Source organism: Apium graveolens, chromosome 7 (genome assembly GCF_009905375.1).
Source record: "Apium graveolens cultivar Ventura chromosome 7, ASM990537v1, whole genome shotgun sequence".
Taxonomy (NCBI): domain Eukaryota; kingdom Viridiplantae; phylum Streptophyta; class Magnoliopsida; order Apiales; family Apiaceae; genus Apium; species Apium graveolens.
Window position 1 is genome coordinate 265,090,062 of NC_133653.1, and position 22,308 is coordinate 265,112,369.

A 22,308-nucleotide genomic window follows, 5' to 3' on the forward strand; every position below is an offset into this window, starting at 1 on the left:
AAGCTGCATCCTTAGCATTTCTCCGTAAACTTAGTTGTTCATATTTGTAAGCAGCTGTGAGCTAATCTTGCTACACAGAGTTCTCTTGATATAATATATATCTATGGTGGATACATTCAAATCCACCAGAAAGTTTTTAAAGACTTGTGTTTTTAATTACTTGTGTTTTAATTTTACTAACTTCTTATTCCGGACTTTGCAAATGAAACACTTATATATTATTAAGATATAACATTTTATATTTTTTTTTTGAAAAAGGTTCAAGAATTCCATTCAACCCCCCTTATGTAATTCTTGTTGCATTGTTAGGGACTAACATATATGTATGTATTTATATGTACATGTTTAATATAAAACTGAAAGTAACACAAGAGTTGTGTCCAAGACGTTGATTTTATTCATTCACATGATATAATATGTATCTAAAAAATAAAATGCATAACAGAAAAGTTAAAATCAAGGATCACTCAGCAATTAACTCCTAAACATACTGCACAACTAGTCTTATTAAACTGAACTTCCTAAAAAATTTCCAGGATACCAACATGACCAAATCATTCAGACAGCTAGAACAACTCGAATAATCTGCAGAAATTAATTTTATACCCAAGTTCTAGAACAACTCGAATAATCTGCAGAAATTAATTTTATACCCAAGTTTGAGATTAATAATCCAATAACCCCCCTTAATCTCAGACTCCTATTTGATTAAATCTTTCAATCCAAGAAGATTCTGCATCCTTTCAAACTTAACAGTGGCCAGTCCATTGGTTAAACATTCCAAACGTTGTTTGTCATCGTTTACATGTTTAACAATGATTTCTCCTCATTCGACACTCTCTCGAATGAAGAGATAATGAATATCTATATATAACTGCTTACTCCCACCGTGGAATACTGGATTTTTGGCCAGATCAATGGATGATATGTTCTCAATATACAGAGTAAGTAGACCAACAAAATCAGCTGAAATTTGACTTAGAATGTTTTGTATCCATATACGTTGACATGTTGCTTCTAATATACCAATGAGATTAGACTCTCGTTTAGAGAATAAACTATTCCATATGTGCTATTCTGATCATCAATACATCCTCCAAGACACTATGATCTGAAAACCCCGTGATGAGATTGTTTCCAATATTCTTCATATAAAGTAGTCCATAATAAACTGTTCCTTTTATGTATCGCCGAATTCACGTTTACAACACTTAAGTGAAGTGCAGTAGGGCGCTTCATGAACCAAATTATGACCCTAACTAAGAAAGCTATATATGGTCGTGTGTTTAGTAGATAACGCAGACCTCCAACCATTTATACTTTTGTACATCATAGGATCCACAACTTGTCCATTTTCATCTTTGATAATTTGTTCCCTATGATCCATCATATTTTATTTAGGATTACAGTCCTTCAATCCGGATTTTTTGATAACCTTCTTGGCATATTATGATAGCTTCGGTTCTATGTAATTCACACCTTGTTCCACCTCTATTCACCGATAGTAGCTCAACCTCCCAAGATTAGTCATTTCAAATTTATTTCCCATATGCACTTTAAATTTTTTTATGTTCAACATGTTCCCTCCAGTAATCAAGATGTCATCCACGTACACAACAATTATGAAGATGTTATTTTCTTCTCCATTTGTATGAACATTATTTTCATAATAACATCTCTTAAATACGAGACACTCTAAGCTTTGGTTTAGCTTTGCATACCATGCTCGTGGCGCTTGCCGTAATGTCATAAGAAACACATAAACCAAGTGTCCCTTTTCATGTTTTTCATAACCTTCTGGTTGAGCAACAAACACATCTTCAGTTAACTCTCCATTCAGGAATGTTGTTTTAACATGCAAGTGATGAACCTGCCAATCATTCTTAGCAGCCAATGCCAATAATAGTCGCACTGTTTCAAGGTGTGTCATTGGTGTGTAAACCTCCTCTTAATCTATTCTATGTTCTTGAGTATAACCTTTGGCGCGTCTCCTTTTGCGCTTTACTATTTTTCCAGTTACATATTTCTTCAACTTGTAAATCCTCTTCAGACCTATAACCTTTTGGCCTCATGGAAATTTTGTGAAATTCCATGTGCTGTTTTTCTCGATAGAGTCAATCCATCTTGCATTGCCCTTTTCCAGTTTTTGTCCTTCACCGCTTCCCTGTAATTTTATGGTTCCCCAATTCCTATTAAAAAAGCTTTCTTCTAGTACCGTTTCTTCCGTATCATTATAGAGTTTAATAATCAGCCTCGTCTTCCTCGTTTCTCTGCTATGATCATGGTAGTCTAAAGCCAGCCTTGATGAAGAGTCATGTGTCAAGGGTGTTAAAAGGTTCTTGTTCTTCGAACTCATTCGCGTGCACATTATCAGCATTACCACTATTACCTTCTCCATTTTGAAAAGATGTGCTTTGGGCAAAAAATCCACATGTCCAGTCTTGTTATCATCACATTCCCAATCCCAAGATTTATTTTCTACAATGATTATATCGTTACTGACATTCACTCTTTTCTTTTTTGGACTATATAAACTAATATGCTTTCGAGCTAAGCTCCCTTCCCAATTTGATCACACACAAGCTAGGATCATATTCAGTTTACGTGTATTTACACTAGGCACCTTGATGTCTCCAAGACAGCCAAATATACAAATATGTCCAATATCAGGTTTCATCCCATACCATGTAGCATACGGCGTGACACCATCTGGGTCGAGTGGAAAGTCAATTCAACACGTACACTGTATGTCTAACTGCTTCTCCCAATAGTACAGTTGAGAATTTTATCTCCTTTAAGTAGCTCCTTGCCATTGCCATTATCGTCCGATTTTCATTACACTCAAAATGTTCAAAGTCTATATGGTGATGTACAATTCTTATTATCCCTTCTTCCTCATAGTATTTTTGAATTCATTTGACACAAACTCACCACCTCTATCAGTCCACAAAAATTTGATCATTTTATCATTTTCATCTTCAACCAATGCTCTAAAATTTTTGAAGACTCCAACTGCCTCATTTGTATTTGTAAGCATATATTTCCACATAGCTTGACTAAATTCGTCGACCAACAAGAAGAAATATCTTTTAACGAATGTTGTTGCACGTGTGATTGGACCACACAAGTCCCATGGAAGAGTTCTAAAGTTTTTTTTGCACTAAAATTTGCATGAACTGACATATGTTTTCTAGTCTATTTCGACATAAGATATAACGACTCGTATATTTATTATTTAAATGTGTAATTGTTAAATAACTAATAAATAGAATATGTGTATTGGTAGTGTCAGCAGTGTATTGTGTGTTACTATTTTTATGTGTGACTATGGTCGTACATGGATTATTTGTGTAATAAATAGTGAGTGGTATTGTTCTGTTCCACTTTAAAGAGTGGGTTTAATTGCAGATTTATTCCCATAAATATTTGGATGATCTCTAAAATTGGTTTTATAATTTTATAATTACAATAATTATTTTTGGGACTTTATAAAATTGAGAAATCAATATTTCATTAATTATTTATTTCTAAATGATTTTCTGAGTGTGTTTAATTGTAAAATCCATATTTAATTATGGAAATCTTCAAAAATCATGAAACTTATATTTTATCAAGTACGTATTATTCTGAGAATTTTAAAATTACTTTGGGAATTTTTGAGATTAATTTCACCCGCGCGTTGATTCGTTTAGTTGTTAAAAGCGGATATAAATTGTATTTCAGAAATTGTTTTAAAATCATGAGAATTATATATTTATTTACTTTGGGATATTTTTAACATTTTAAGATTTTTCCCGTAATTTTCTGAATTCGTTTTAAGTGCGACCTGGTTCGTTAGAAGCAAATTTCGGGTTAAGTCGGGCCTTAAAATCCTCATAATTATCTAAAAAGGACACTGTTTAATTTTTATCAATCAGTCAGGGGTGTGGCATAGTATTATAGGCTATTCATTTTGTTTGTTTACATCTCCTCCCTGTTCATCTCTTTCAGGTCAATCTCTCTACATCTCTCGGCCCTCTCTTTTGCAGACACCCCCTTTCCCTCTGTTCTCTTCCCTCCCCCGCATCTCTCTCCCCTTTCTCTGCTCCGATCACCACCTGGTTCCTCCGGTAAGTCACTGCCGTCGCCGTCGGGACTCCGGTTGGCCGCGGTGGTTCCAGTTATGGCTTCTATTTTTGCTTATATTCGTGTATATACTTACATCTGTAAGTATGTATGTGTTCTGGGAATGGTTTTTGTGTATTTTCTACCACCTCTCGCCTGATTCCGGCGAGATGGTGGTGGACCTGTTGGTATACGCGCGCGGCGCATTTGTGCCCTGTGTCCTTGATGTTGGTTTTAGTTTTCGGTGGTTACTTTGTTTGCGTTGCTGTTGTTCTGTTCTTTCTGAATTGAGTGTATTGACTGGACTATCCTTTTTGTTTTCTGCAGAATTAAATTGAATGGTTCCATGAAGTAAAAAGTTATTGAGCAGGGATTATTAAATTAATCGGTGAAATTCATGCTGGAAACCCGGAGTAAATGGGTACCCGCGAATTTTGCCGCCGTCAGCGATGAACATTTGTGAGCTGATGGTGGACGGTGATGACATTGTTCTGAGTCCTACAAATTAATATAAAATACGAGTATAAATATAAGATGTAATAATAATAATTAGTTGGTTAAATCAGTGTTTGGGATTTGTGAAATGAATTATTGGATTGTTTGTTGTTGTGATTTGACGTCGAGTTGTTCGACGGGTAGGCCGATAAACAGTGGAGGTGCTGCCCGAATTTTTGAAAATTATTTTAGAAATTCGGGACATACCCTGTAATTATCGGTACGTCTAGCGAGTATAAATAAATAAATATATATATATATATATATATATATATATATATTGTGCGATACCTGATTGTATGTTGAGATGAATGTTCTATCAAAACCCAATAACCCTAATTTCGTAAAATGATGAGTATACGTATTTTCTGAGAATGAACACTAAACTGATTTCTCAAGAATGTGAACCCTAACTGTTGGATGTGTTATTATATTATAATAATATATATAATTGCGAGTCGGGTTTGAATATCGTTGGGTATAATTGGTGTCGAGGATATGTCAAGCATACCTAGATGTCTAACGTAGGGTATTTCGGCTCTGTAGGTTCTAGTCGAAGGACTCAAGAACTGATATTGAACTAAGATAATCTAGTGATCAGTCGACAAGTGCCTCGAGGATTCCCAAGCGAAGAACCCTGAGAGTCTTCGATACTATCTTGAGATAGATTGCTGCGAAGCAGAGATGTCTGCTAGTGAGACAGTCGTTTTACCATGAGAGCCCGAACGTTCGAGTCTATCAAAATCAGTCAGTGATAGTCGTAAAGCTCTGCAGGGCAAGTACCCCTGACCATTCTTTTATGGTTCAGTATATGTACGAATAACTAAATGTTGTACTTTCGTAATGGAACAGAAACATTTTAAGTTACGTATCCCCCATATTTGAAAATGTTGTTTAAAATTATGTTATGGGGAAAAGTAACTTCTGAAAACACCTATCTCTAAACATGATTTAAATGAAAAGAGAATTTGAATAGTGTGTTGTGACATAATTGATTTTGAAAAGAGATAGGTAAAAGTGATGATTTTGAAAAACTGGAATATAACGATCAGATATGGGATACGTTGGGGCCAGAGTAGGCCTATTGAGTTTGCATAAGAGGCTAATTCGGTTGCGCGTACTGTATAACCGATTAGTCCAGCAGGTCAGAGACCTAGCTAGTCTCTGAGTTCCGGAACAGGTAAATGAGATGGCAGTTAGAGCCATAAATGAGATGGCAGTTGGGCCGTCTGGTGTTGTTAGCCTGAACAGCTGTCTTCACATATCCGCTACGTATCTGATTTGGTTTTGTGATTCCCGTAAGGGTACAAGTATTTGATTGATATGGTTTTAAAATTGTTTAACCAATCAAAGTGATTTTGAGGTTCCCAGAGAGGAACAAGTTTTATAGGTCCTGTGATGGGACAAGTTTATGGTTTCCATAACGGAACAAATGATTTTGGGTCCCCGTAACGGGACAGATGGTTTTATGGTTCCTGTAGTGGAACGGAAGGTTTGATAATGGAAATAGCATGCTAAAAATTGAACTATGGTTTTTATGCACATCACACGATTGATGTTGTTGTTTTATAGAGTATGCTAGTTTTGATATCCAGTTTATACTTATTTTACACGTTTCTGGCAAGATATGAATTCTGTTCCTATAACTGCTTTACTTTGAATTATTTTACTTGTTATTCATATAGCGGTGCTGCTGAGCAAGCAATTGCTCACCCTTGCAGAATATCTTATATGTATTGCAGATGCCTAGGAGATTCTTGTGCGGTACTCAGGGCAGCGTTCCAGCTCCCTTTTGGTGTCAGGCTCCTCTGAGGTAGTTGTGCTCAGACCAGATAAGGTCTGTTGAGTTGCTGCGTTAAGTCAGCTGCGTCAAGATGATTGTTGTAAGTTTGAGTTGTGTTAGTTGAGTAACCTGAGTCATACTTAAACCTGGAAAAGGTCTTGGTAAAGGGGTCGTAATCATGTATTATTAATGAATTATGATTGTTACTATTGTCGTTGATGACGTCAACTCCTGACCCCGGGGTTGAGGCCGTCACAGTTGGTATCAGAGCTAGAGGTTTGAGTCCCTGATTTAGGTTAAAAGTGGAGTTAAAAGAGTGCAGGATGGTTTATATATAGGTGCGAGTCAACAACTCAATCAGAGGAGCGAGTCTATGAGTTTAGTCAAGGGTTTCTAAGGTGTAACCCTGACGTTTGTTGAGGATTGACTGGAACTGCCCTAACCTAGAGTACGTTTCCTTCGATTATGTGTCATTGATAATATGCGATAGAAGTTCCTAGTTTTTCCTCGAGAAAATGAGTTTGATTGCGAGGATTCAGCGTTGAGCGGGCCCTTGATGTGTCAGCTGAAAGGACACCAGCGTTGTTCCTACATATTGCATTTTCTATATCAAGGAATGTTACTGGACTGATTGTGTCACCTTGGTGAGATTGGATAGCATGATAATGGTCAGGGGCTGCTATGACGACCAAGTTTTATAGTGAATGTGGATCAGAACGGGAGGTGGTATCTTTGAACCCTTTTATCTCTTTCTTGAAATGTATTTTGCTTTCAGAGTAATTGTTTTCTATTCCATAAGTTGTTTACTTTTTCAGTGAAAAAGTTGTGAACCCGAAGTAAGCTACTTAGGGTTCTGTCGACCTCAGTACAAATCAGATTCTTTCTTGTGAATTTCTTATCTGAACATTGTTTCTTTCCTCAGTGATTTTTCGGGTGATTGGGGCAAACAATGCATATGAATTGACCATTTGTCTATGTGACAAAAGGGTCTGGTGGGACGCCACCGAACTATGTGTTGTGACTGTATGGTACTAAGACTGGCCATCTTATGTACATGTATGGTTGCTCTTAGTCATACCTATGTTTTCTTCTTTTTTCCTCCCTGCATAATTGATTCTTTGACTTTGAAATTTCATTTGAAGTCCCGAGGCAGTGGATTGTTAGTAGCTTTTGTGATTAGACAGTCCTGGTCATTGAAATTAGTTGAGAGTTGACTGTCTGGAGGAAATAGAAGATGTACATCGGATTGTTAGCTATCTCAGAAATGATAATAATAGAAAGGAAACATGATTCGATATTGAAGTTTGCGGTTTTAGAAAAGATAACCCTGTGAAAGATAGGTTATGGTAGGAGATAAGAAGTCGCCTTGGGAAGAAAGGGTAATTCAGTGATTGATGAATGACTTGAGGGTGATAAGAAATCATCCCTGGAGGAATGGTTGGTTGAAATTTGAGCCATGGTGCCTAGAGGAGTCTAGCGTTCCTTAAGTTTGACTTGAATTTTTAGTGAGTTCTGTATAATTGGTGGCTGTCATAGCCGGTCAAGTTTCATTATATACTAGATTGGTGTTAATGAGGTAATAGAGCAGTAATGGGAAGTGGTTAGTTGCTATTGTATTGAGAAGTCATGCTACGGTGTTAGTTCCTTTGTATTTTAGTTTTTCTGAACTATTATTGATTCTGCTACTGTCATTGTTACTATGATTGCTAGTGCTATTACTCTAGATTTCTTTTGTACATGGACCCCGATATTAAGGACATGGGTAATTTATTGGGGCAGCATTCTCCTGATACAGGTGCACTGTTTAAAAAAAATGGTGATATTTTGTTAAATGTTTTGTTATGTTTTAAATAAACTTATTTGTATGTCTTAGGAAAATGCCACCTAAGAAAGCTAAGTCTAAAGAAAATAATAGTAGTTTTGTGAATGGTCCAACTATAAATGGAATTCTAGATTTGTCGCGCCAGCCGTAGCAACAACAGTTGCAGTTAATCCAACAGGTTCAATAGTGGTATCTACTGTTGCAGTAGCAACAACAAGGAGTGAACCCAAGTGTTTGTTTCAAATCTTATCAAAATGTTAACCTCTCTGAGTTAAAAGTGAACCTAGTCCAGTAACTGCTTGAGGATGGTTAAAAGAAATAGAGGAAGTTTTCAACCTCTTGCAAGTAAGTGAAAATTTTAAGACTGAGTATGTAAATTACTTCTTAAAGAATGAAGCGAATTACTGGTGGGAGACAACCAGATCATTAAAAGGAGACGGCTCTGTTTCATGGGCTAGGTTTACTGAGTTGTTTTGAAAAGGTATTTCCCAGATTGTGTACGGAGTTAAATGAAAGATTGAGTTTCTAGAACTAAAACAAGGTGAAAGAAGTGTGTTAGAATTTGAGGCCAAGTTTACAGAATTGGCCCGATTAGTTCTTGATTATGTAAGTACGGAGAGTCAAAAGGCAAGGAGGTTTCAACAAGGGTTGAAGCCTGAAATTTGTAGAGGAGTTATGGCGTTGCAACTCGAGACATACTCCTCTATGGTTCAGGTCGCCGTGGTAATGGAAGGTGACCAGAAGTTGGTTGTTAAGGAAGAGAATGATAAGAAAAGGAAGTCGGAAGGTGTTAAGGATAAAGCAAACCAAGGAGAATCCACTCAGGGATTTGAGAATTGGTTTGGCCGGAATAGGGGTAAGAGATTCCAGAGATAGAGTTTATTTCAAGATAGATCTAGTGCTACTTCAGTTGCTTCCACTCCAACCCAGTCAGTTAAGTGAGCAATGGATTGCAAGTCCTGTGACAGGAGACGCAGTGGTACGTGAAAAGTGTGCAATGTTTCAAGTAAGGATATAAGGGTCATTATTCCTCAGAAGGTAACCCAGGAATTATGTATTATAATTATGGAGAAATTGGGCATATTGCAAGAATTGGTAGAGCGGGTATTCCAGATACTACATCCCCTGGGCCAACATCCAGCTCAGCTGGAGATAGAACTTTCAAAAGAAATAAGAAATCAAGCGTTTAGAAGTTGGGCGTAATTGCAGTTGATCTGACACCCTTCGAGCCATAAGAGTTGATGTGATTTTAGGATTGAGTTGGTTGTCCTGTATTATGGCAATGAGTGATTTCAGAAGAAGCGAAGTGTGAAGTGTACATAAGCTAATAGTAAGGTAAGTTTCTAGATGCAGAAGCAATATAAGGCATGACTAGCGCATGTAAAAGATAATAATAAGAAAGTACCTAAGTTGAAAAGAATCCAGACAATAAGTGAGATCCCCAAAGGTTTTATTGAATGATTTATCAGGATTTCCTCGGAACATAAGAGATAATTTCTCAGTGGTTACTGTAAAGAATTGGGCTGATGTCAAAAGCCCAGATCTTATGAACCAGTAGGAATCAAATAATTAGTTAAGGAAACTTCAGAATGGGGAGAAGAAAGAATAATGAGACAATGTGTATTCTATGTTGTGTACCGATATGGTTTATAGAAAAGAGGAATGGATGTATGAAGATTGTGTGCTGATTATCAGAATTTGAAGAGTTTGAGTAATAAATAAATGCCCTAGAGTGTCTGGAGGCAAGTGGAACGAAATAATTAGTTGGTAATTGTAAAAGTTATGAGAAGGAGGAAGTGCGCGTACCAGTGATGCTGTAGAGAGGAAGGATGGAATTATGGAAGTGTGTACTGATTATCGGGAATTTAATAAAATAACGACTAAGAATAAATAACCCCTATTAGGAATTAGTTACTTATTTGACCTAATTCAAGGAGTGTATGATATCTACGGGATTGACTTAAGATCCAGCTTGAGGACGTATCCAAGATTGTGATTAGAAGGAATTATGAGCATTGTAAATTCTGGTGATAGTATGTAGAGTAACAAGTGTTTCAGCTGTCTATAAAGAATTAAGGAATATGATGTATAAGAAGTACTTGGATAAGCGAATTACATTTATTAATAACATCCTCAGCTATTTAAAGATTAAGAAAGTCCGTGTCGAACGCCCAAGGATTTCCCTATGAAGATTCGAAGGGATTTTCAGAATGAATTCTAGCTGAGATAAATAAGGGGTTCCGATCGTTTCATCAAAGATCACCTAAGCAAAGTCGGTGTAATAACAGATGCCCTGCATAGAAGAAAATGATTGAATGTGATTATGATCGCTGAGGAGTTAATGAAAGAATGGGAAATAATATAATGTGAAGTTAAATACCTGAAGATGAGAAGAAGTGAAGATATGATGTTACTTTCTAGCCTAAATTGCTGGAAATGAGTAAAGAGTGTTCGAATGTTGGAAATCAAATTGAAAATCAATATTACTTATCATCCTTAGACAGATGATCAAAGTGAGAATATGATCCGGACAATATAAGACATGGGGAGAATATATATATATATATATATATATATATATGGTGTGTTTAAAAAGTGAACTACGATAATCACCTACATTCCCTTACTAGCATGATAACTATTAACATAGAAAAACTCAATCAATGGTAAGTGATTACCTCAGTTTCCTTTTAGATCCAACATATATACTCTCAACATATCTTATATTGTCTGAATCATCTTTTCACTTTGACCCTTCATCTACAGATGATAGGCGTTGCTCTTTTTTAACTTAGTTTCCAAACATTTGAACACTCCTACTCCTTTCCATCAGTTAAGGCTCGAAAGTAATCTCATATCTTCACTTCTTCTCACCTTCAGATATTTGAACTTCACATTCCACTTTTTTTCCAATTCTTTTGTTAACTCATCAGCGATTTTAATCACATTCAATACTTTCCTTCTGCACAGGGCATCTATTACTACACCGACTTTGCCTAAATGGTCGTTAATAGAATAATCGGAATCATTTGTTACTCTCAGCCAAAATTCATACTTGAAAACTTAACATATAGTTGCTTCCCTTCTAATCTTTGTAGGGAAATCCTTGGGCGTTCCACATGGATATCCTTGGTCTTTGAATAGCTGAGGATGTTATCAATAAATACAATCATGCTTATCCAAGCACTCCTTATACACCATGTCCCTGACTGATACAATTGTTAATCCAAATGGCATTACCAGAAATTGTAATGCCCATATTTCATTCTAACCGCAGTCCTCGATACGTCCTCAGGATGGATCTTAAGTCAACCCTAGAGGAATAACACGCTCCTTAAATTAGGTCACAAAAGTAATCAGTTTTAGGTAGGGGATACTTATTCTTATTCATCATTTTGTTGATCTCTCGATAAACAGGACATAATCTCATAATTTCATTCCTCTTTTCTCATGGCATCACTGGTGCGCCCCACGGGGTATATCTGGTATGATCGCCTCCCTTCCGATAACTTCTGTAATTACTTCATTTCCACTGGCCGCTGGAGAAACTCCAGGGCATTCATTCATTACTCGAATTTTTTTCCAGCTTAAATAATTTCTTCTTCGTATCTCTACATATGGTGGATCTACCTTATATCGTTAACTTATTACTCCTTTTCTCGCATGCTTGGAAGAACCTCTTATCTTGCTTCTGCCCCTAAAAACTTACCTTACTACTGGCTTCTATACACTTTACCATTCGCTTCTTCTGAAAATCAATTTTTGCCTTATGACATGACAACCAATCCGTTATTAAAATCATATCGAACTCTTCTAGCTCAAAGGGTGACATATTAGCTGAAAAGAATACTCATTGATTCTAACTGACAGTTAAGACATAAGTGACTCACTGAAAGTCCATCTTGATTGACCACTTTTATGGTTAAAGGATCCACTAAGTCTTCCAATATCAAATTCGTTTTACTCACACATTTTTTGGTATAAAAGGCTCAGACGCTTCTGAATCAAATAAAACTTTATTAGGTATAGAGTTGAGAGAAAATGCACCTGCAACTACGTTCGAGTCCTACCGATCTCTTGGTCACTCTAGAAGTTCTGCCTCTAGCTGTGCTGGATGTTGGCCCCTGGGATGTAGTACCTTGAGTAATCGTTCCACAACTCCTTGCAATATGCCCAACCTTCCCATAATTGTAACAAGTAACTCCTGCATTTCCTGGATTATATTCTGACACATAATGACCCTTATGACCACATTTGAAACATTGAACATTCTTTGTTTTCGGATCTGAAAATCACATCAGAATTTAACTTAATCTAATTGGAACCAACTTCTATCTAACTGACCATTAGTTGGTAAGATTAACCAACTCTCTCTTTTAATTGATCAACTGGAGTATCAACAGAAACATCAATAACACACAAAAGTATATGTTGTATATTTAAAAGTAGGGTATTCCCTAAAAATTTGGGCAGCATTTCCTCTGTATTATTGACTACCAGTCGGACTCAAGCCAACACCAACAATCAACCAATAACCATATTAATCCATCACCATCAACCAACCACCAATAAGTATACTAACCAACATAAAAAATGGGGTTGGCTATATCAGCCACAACTACCAAAAAGCAACCTCGCAAACTAGGTCAGACTTAAGGAACTCTGAATCCTGCTGGACATACTAGTCCTAATTTCAACCAACCATTCTTCTAAAGGCGGTTCCCTATCATTTGCCATTGACTCGCCCACCACTGAATTAACTTTTCTAAGACGACAACCTTCTCCAATGGATCCCAAAACCTTTCTGCTGCCATGATTCTAAAAGAGCAACCAGATATAGAACTTTTACTCCTCCTGACGGTTAACTCTTCATTTACTTTCTATAACTAGGACGGTCTAACTACGGAGGTTATCGAAGAAATTCATTGTCGTAGAATGCCAAATAAAATTTCAAAATCCAGGTAACCCATTCTGAAAGAAAAGTGAAAAAGATGTGGATATGACTGGGAGCAACCATACAAGTACGTAAGATGGCCAGTCTTAGTACCATACAGTTTACAACATATAATTCAGTGGCATCCCACCAGACCATTTGCCACACAGACAAATAGTCAAATTATATGTATTGTTTGCCCCAATCAACTGATTGGACCTCAGAGAAAAGAAATATAAGGGTTCAAGGTATAAACCACAGTACTGATCAACATTCACTATGAGACTCGGCTATCATGGCTGCCGCTGAGTATTACCATTCCATCTGAACTTTCACGGTCAGAATCATTTTCTCGAGAAAGAAAACTAGAAATCTCTACCAGACATTTCCAGTGATACCTACATATAAGCGAGACTTACTAGAAACTAGGGCAGTTCCAACCAATCCTCAATAGACATCAGGGTTACACCTCCGAAACCCTTGACTGAACTCATAGACTTACTCCTCTGATTGAGTTGCTGACTCACATCTATATAAACCTTCCTGCACTCTTTTGACTCTATTCCTAACCTAAATCAGGGACTCAAACCTGTAGCTCTGATACCAATAGTCACAGCCTCAACCCTGGAGTCAGGAGTTGACGTCATCCACAACACAACAACCAATATAATATAATTCATTTTACTGATAAAACATAATCATGACCCCTCTTATTCCAGATCTTTTCTAGGTTTAAGTATGACTTTAATTATAATTTACCATGAAACTAATTCATTACAACCACCTTGACATTACCATCTTACTACAGCAACTCAACAAACCATTTCTGGTCTGACACAACTACCTCAGAGAAAGGAACTGGAACTCTGCCCTGACTACCATGGAAAAATCTCCTAGAAATCTGTAATACATATAAAACATTTTGCAAGGGTGAGCATTCAATTTCTCAGCAGTACCACTATATGAATAATAATAAAAAACAGTTTATGCTAAACATTTATAGGAACATAAATCATAACTCGTTTATAGAAAACAAGTAAAATAAGTGATAACAGATGAAAATTGATAAAACTGATGAAAACTGGATATCAATAGCTAACATGCTCTATAAAACATCTCATTAATTATGCTGTGTAAATACCAGAGTTTAATTTTAGCATGCTACTTTCATTTTCAAATCTTTCGTTCCATTACAGGAACCATAAAACTATTTGTCCCATTATGGGGACCATAAAATCAGTTGTTCCGTTACGGGAACCTCAAAATCACATTCAGATATAAAAGTATTGGATGATCCATGGTGAGACCGCTAATTAGGCTATCTCTATAGGACAACTCTATCTTGGTTATCCTATGAAATTTGTTCCGGAACTCAGAGACTAGCTAGGTCTCTATCACGCTGGGCTGGTGGTTATAATAGGGTGCGCAACCACTTTGCCTCTTACACTATCTTCCTGGCCGTTACGGGCCCTTGCACATACTCATCCAATTATCTGATCAATTTTTATCCAGTTTTCCAAATCACTTACCTATGTCTTATCAAAACAATTCTATCACATCACACTTTCCAAAACATTTTCATTTTATTCAAAATTTAGAGATAAGTACTTTCAGAAGTTACTTTCCCCCAAAACAAAAGTTAACAAAATAATTTGAACACGGGGGATACATAACTTAAACCATTATGTTCTAGTACATAAATTTAAATCAACAATTATTTATATATTACTGATCCATAAAGATATGGTCAGGGGTACTTGCCTTGCAGAGCTTTACAAATATTATCGATTGACTTTGAGCCGACTCTGATGCTCAGGCTTTTATCATCTAACTATTAGATCACCCTGGATTCAACTTCAACACTCAGGTCCTTCGATTGGAACCTTATCGAGCTCGTCGAAGTCCACTAGGTTATCTTTAGACCAACGCCAACTCCCAGGCCTTCCGACTAGAACCTACAAAATCCAAATACCCTAATTTAGACATTTGATTATGCTTGACATATCCTCGCTAACAGTCTACCCGTATGTTAACAAAACCGAACTCGTAACACACATATTATTGTAATACACACATTATAAGTTAGGGTTCACGTTCCCGAAAATCGGTTCGGTCTTCATTTTCAGAAAATACGTATACTCGTTATTGTACGAAATTAGGGTTATTGGTTTTGGCAAAATATTTCACCACAACATACAATCAGGTTTCGTATAAAACATATGTTAATATATTTATATATATTCGCTCAACGTCTCGATAATTATTGGATACACTTCTGTATTTCCGAAGTTTGATATTCCGAAAATAGGGCAGCACTTCCTTTATTTATCGGACTATCTCGTCGAACATTTCGACGTCAAACCAAGTCAATTACCACCACCAAATTCACAACAATAACAATCCACAATCAGCCCAATTCACAATCCCAACAACGGTATGAGTATAATAATAATACCTTAATTTCACTTTGAAAGTAATTATTATTATTTATTTACAGTAGGACTCAGAACCACGCCATCACAGTCCACCGTCGGCTCGCCGAGGCTCATTGCCGACGGCGGTAAAATTCGCGGGTACCCGGTAATAGTCGGGTTTCCAACGCAGATTTCACCAATTAAATCTCGAATTATTAAAATAAATATTCGAAAATCATCAAAATTTCATCCTAGTATATAAAAAAATAATTTGAATAAAATCGAATCATTCAATCAACACAAACGCACCAGTAACAGAAGGAACAAAACAATCGACCACAGTTGGCGAAAGGCGGCAAAATAGCGAAATAATTATGGCCACAGAAGAAATACAGGCGACCCCAACACAGGAAACACATATACACGCCCACCCGCACACATATACACACACATATTAGTATATATATACGTATATATATATAGCAAGCATGAAAAAATCAGAGCTCACAATCGAAAAATCGAATACCGACCAGAACTTACCGAAAAGACAGAACCGGAGAAGGAAACCGGAAAAATCAGGGGAGATGAGGGAGGAAACGAAAGTATTTGAGAGAAAATAGAGAACAAGGAGAAGCCGAGCTAGTAGAAACCGAGGGATGAAGAAGGAGAGATGAATTGGGAAAAAGGGGAGAAAAAAATGGGTTAAACCCGATTAAGCACCTGCCCCCTTTTAATTTTATTATCTTGTCGCGATAGCTCTGAACTCGTGTATCGAAATTCTAGAATTTAAAGAGCATTTAACGGGTAATACAACTCGAAAATTCTCGGAAATAATTTTTAAAATCTCGGAATAATTAGGGGTTAGTAAAAATGAAATTTTCAGAATTTTTAAATCATTTTTGAAACACAAATCGGACCCGCATTTGACAATGAACCGAAATGATGTGCGGGTCAATTTAATCCCAAAAATTATCAAAATAATTTTAAAATTCTTGGAATATTCCAAACTAAATAAAATATGAATTTCATAATTTTTGAAGAGTTGTGGAATTAAATACTGATTTTACAATTAAATATAATGAGAAAGTCATTTAAAGGTAAATAATCAATAAAATACTGATTTCTAAATTTTATAAATCCCTAAAAATTATAAATAAAATTATGAAGCCATAAAAATTATTTTATAGATACTCCAAGTATTTATGAAAATGAATCTTAAATAAAATCACCTTAAAATATAATAATAAAACAACCCCATTCACAAATAATTACTCAAGTACAACTCAAACACCAATAATCACTTATAACTCATCACAAAGTAATATCCGGCTGACAGAACCCACACCGATAATTTATTTATTGAATTATTTAGTTATTTAATAATTACACATTTAATGAATATATAAAAGTACGAGTCGTTATATGAAGTCTTTATATTCTATACAAAATTTACTTGTATATTTTGTAACTTAGAGTATACAATATCATGTAGTTTCTCAGATTGATATGGAGACATATATTAAGTCTATTATTTTTATTATATATTAGAATTAGAATATAATAGATAAGGGTAATTAGGTAAATTCAATGTGTACCAAAACACAGGTACCATACCAAAACTTTTAATGTTCCATCTTTTATATAATAGTAATAAATAGATAGATTTTATAAAAGTACGAACAAAAGTGTACTAATAATATTACATGTACTTTTCCCAAGGTCGTTCAACAGAGGCTCTAGTCAGTTTAGAAAGATAGAGGATGGAGCTGCGTCTTGGGTTAAGCCACAGACTGCCATAATCAAGGTTACGGTCGACACTGCAACATTTAGAAAATAATCAGTAAGTGGAATTGGTCTCGTAGTGAAGGGACTCGAAGGTTACGTATCTAATGCTTTTTTAAATAGGGAATTTAAGGAGAATGTATACATGACCACGTCGCATGGATATCAAGGTTATGGAAGCAGAATCAGTGAAGCTGGGATATTTGAGATGAGTCAAGAAACTCAACTTGTATGCAGGTTAATAAAGGCTCTCCATGGATTGCGTCAGGCCTCAAGGAGGTGGAATTATAAGTTGTCTATGATATTGCAGTCTATTGGGTTCAAACATTCATAAGCTGATTACAGTTTGTACTCAAAGGTGTCCAAGAAATCAATTACTTTGGTGCTAATCTATGTGGATGATTTGTTGATATCGGGAAATTGCATGAATTTAATCAGTGACCTGAAGAAAGTTTTCTCGAATAATTTCAAATTAAAGATATGGGGCCTGTAAGCTACTTTTTAGGCTTGGAGTTAGACAAAAGTAAAGATGGGTTCTTTATCTCTCAAAGAAAGTATGTGACAGACTTACTCAAGGAGTTTGGCATGACCAACTAGAGCCCATTAAAGCTACCAATGGATTCTCATATGACCATTATAGCAGATAAAGGAGAGCTACTATCAAACCCACAAGGGTATCAAAAGCTCCTTAGGAAATCGATTGACTTGACACTGACATGACCTGATCTCTCTTTCCCGGTACATAACCTGGCACAATATATGCAGAAGCCCACAACGGTGCACATACAAGCAGCAAAATAAATTTTGAGGTACTTGCTCAATAACTCGGCACAAGGGAACCTCCTGGCTTCTTCATTAACTGCCCAGCTCACTGCATATTGTGATAGTGACTGGGCTAGCTGTCCCAACACCAGAAAATTAACTTTTGGCTATTGTGTGTTGGTGGGAACTTCTCCTATCTCGTGGAAGACCAAAAAGTAGTCTATAGTTGCTCGCTCAACAACGGAGGTAGAGTATAGAGCCATGAAATTGACCTGTTATGAAGTGACTTAGCTCAACAGCTTATTGAAGGATATGGGATTATTATACTTATATCCAACAATCATTAAAAGTGATAATCAGGTGGCATTGTCCATTGAAGCGAACTCGGTCCTCCGTGAATGAACCAAACATATTAAAATCGACTACCATTTTATTAGAGACAAAATCAGTGAAGGCGTGATTACAACAACTCATGTGCCATCTCATCTTCAACTTGCAGACGTTCTACAAAGCCTCTCCCAGTGAAGTGACACAATTTCCTTCTCCTCAAGATTGGATTCTCGGCTTCAACCTTCACTCCGCTTGAGGGGGAATATTGAAGTTATTCTTAGTTAATCCTATTTAGTTTCAATAAAGCGGTAATGTAATATGCATCATAGCAGTGTGTATTACTGTTGACGTGTCTGTCTTAGTGTAATGTTGGGATCATGTCTTTGTCTTACTGGTAGTAGTGTCCAAGTATCTACAACTGTTATGATATATGACATTATATTCTTTTCATTTCTAGTTTGTTAGTAGTACTATGAGAGATTAAAAGGACCTGGTATGCGGGTTTATGGACTCAATGTGTGTATTATATTATTGAGTGATATACAGTTTGGCACATTCTCTCATCCTATATTTTTATTGTTACCACTGCATAATGTTCAAATGTCTTTACAAAGGATTCGTGTTCATTCTCAGACCGAATTATTAATAGCAGTAATCTTCCTGTTAACTTTAAGAATGTATTGCTGGCTGATATAAGTTGAGTAATAAAATTGCTCTTTTCGTCAAAAAAATAATAATATTACATGTTCTTTAAATTTTTTTGCCGTTAACATTTTTTGCCGAGGCAGTGAGGTTTTCTTCCATCATTCATGTCCTATGCAATCTAAGGTGGAAAGAAGCTCATTATTGTTTAAAGATATTAACGTGGACGCAAAATTTCGGACGGTTATGGATAAATTCTGAAATTCTGATCATGTTCCATCCCATCACCAATTTCGGAGTTCATTAAATTGAGGAACTATTGTGCAGCTAATCAATCCCATTAATATGAATAATTTTTTATTAACGAAAACAAAAAAATAAGATTCAAATAGGCAATATAATTAGGTCCAATATTGTAAATTAAATTTTAAAAAAAACTAAATTATAATTAGTGAACATATGGGTATTGGCAATTTTTTATAACAATTCAAAAAAACACAAAATACCACAATTCTGAATAATGCCCTTTATATTAAATAAAAAAGTACATTTCTTATTTCATTGTGCGAAAGACACTCCTAATTTATATTTTTATTAATTTAGGAAATTAAATTTGGTTTTTAAATTATTTTTAAAAATGTATATTTAATACACATTAATGCTTAAAACACACTTGTATTTTTTACAGCTAAAAAGTATTTGTTAAAAGTTTGATTGGCTCGATGAAAAAGAATGGCCCAATGAGAAAGAAATGCACTGATCCAATTCCCGTTCTTTGATTAAAGCATAGATAATTGACGTTTCTAAGATTATATAAAAAGGAAAATGCTATTTTTAGAGCTGATTTTTATTAATAGTACATTAAAGCCATTATTATTAATATTAATATTTTGGACCTTTTCCAATTACATCAATCATGTATTTTAAGATATAATCAAAAATAAATTTGTAATGCCTCAATCCTAAAATTGATCATCAATTGTTAAAAAAATAAAAAGTATTACACAAGAATAATATTTAATCACGAACCTAAAAAGGAAAATATGATCGGGTCTAAGATAATAAAATAAAGATTTGTTTCAAGAATATGTATTAATTATTATTACTGGACACCTTTTTCTTTTTTGTGAGGTAAATAGTCAATATAAAATAAATACAAGGGAATATACATTGAATGTAGATTTGTTTTTGCAGAATTGGTAAAGAATCGATAAGAAAGTCTGCATAAATCACCAAGATGCCAAACATACTTACTGCTTAAATCTTTGGGTCCTCTTTCATCGAGACATACCATCATTTGTTTTGTTCATCGTTTCTATTAAGTTCAAATCCCTCATCTCAAATCAAATTTTATTTTTCTTGATTTCTGAAAATAATGGCAAAGAAATTAAAGGTTTCTGAAAAAGATCGAATTAGCGATTTGCCTGATTCACTACTCCTCATAATTCTGTCATTGCTTCCAACTGAACAAACAATGCGTACTAGTATTTTATCCAAAAGGTGGCGGCCACTCTGCATGTCACTCCCAAATCTTGTTTTTACCATCGAAATCATAACGAATCCCCAATAACTTTTGCCAACTTTGTTGATCATTTTTAATGCATCAGCTGAATGATTTGAAAATCGAGAAATTTGGTTTACATTATGGCAGAGATACCTATTTGGACCGTGTTGATGACTGGATACTCAATGTGTTCTTGTGTACCGGTCTTGAAAAGCTTCAACTAAGTCGTAAAATAGTAGTTGATCGTATTCCTGAGGATGTTAAGTTTTCGAGCCTTTGGGTTCTTAAATTCGATAAAATTACGTGTTCGAGCTATGAGTCAGTTGGTGAACTTTTGATCAAGTGTCCGGTGCTTGAAGAATTATTTATTTTGGGTTGAAAATGGTATAGGGGATGTTGTCTGAGTATTAGTGGATCTGCATTAAAGAAGTTTAAATTGGTTTCTTATTCGCCAATTGATGACGAATTTTCTCTTAAGATTTTAATTGATACACCAGGATTAGAAACTCTCTCACCTAAGTCTTTCGCATCCGATGATATCTTAATCAAGAAGAATTTACCGTTCCTAACAAGCACTCGTCTCAATGTCGATCAGATAGTAGAAGGAGTTGCACCGAGTAGTGTGTTTGGTGATTCCGTGTTGGGGCTGCTTAAAAAGATTACTCATGTCAAATATTTAAAATTAGGAGGTAAAACTGTCGAGGTAAGTGTTTTGCCTAAATCTTAACATATATATATAAGAACTAATAATTTTCGTATCTGCCGTGAATTTGTATAACTATCATGTTTTGTCTTCTCTTTTTATGAAGGCCCTCAATCGCACATATGATTATAATTTTAGCACAATTCATAAGGGCTTTCCTCCATTCCATAACTTGACCGAGTTGAGTCTTAGTGTTGATGAAGCACATTGTGAACAAACTTTACTGTCCAAAATATGCTTCATCAACACTAATACTCAACTCCGTCAAGTTATGGAATAGTGGAAAGCCATTATGAACTGTGTTAAAATCAAAATCATATGAGCGATTGAGGGCCTTCATAAAAAGAAAAGACAAAACATGAAAGTCATATAAATTCACAGCAAAGATGAAAATTATTAGTTCATAGATATATATATATATGTTAAAAATTAGGCAAAACTCTTACCTCGACAGTTTCACCTCCTGAACTTAAAGATTTGACGTGAGTAATCTTTTTTAGCAGGCCAAACGTGCAATCATCAAACACACTGTTGGGTACAATTTCTTCTACAATCTGTTCGATATCAATATGAGCCGTTGTTAGGAATGACAAATTCTTTTAGATTAAGATATCATCGGATGAGAAAGAATCAAGTATGAGAGTTTCCAATTATGGTGTCTCAATTGAAATTTCAAGAGTAGATTTTTCATCAATTCGCGAATAAGAACCCAATGAAAACTTCTTAATGTAAATCCACTAATACTCAGACAACATCTGCTAAGCCATTTACAACCCGAAATATATAATACCTCAAGCACCGGACACTTGACCAAAAGTTCACCAACTGACTCATAGCTCGAAAACATAATTTCATCGAATTTAAGAAACCAAAGGCTCGAAACTTAACATTCTCAGGAATATCAACTAATATTTTACCACTTAGTTCAAACTTTTCAAGGCAGGTACACAAAAATACTTCATCCATCAATACAAACATTTCTATAAACCTGAACTAAAGGTCTATCTCTTTTACATCAAATTCAAGTACATTCA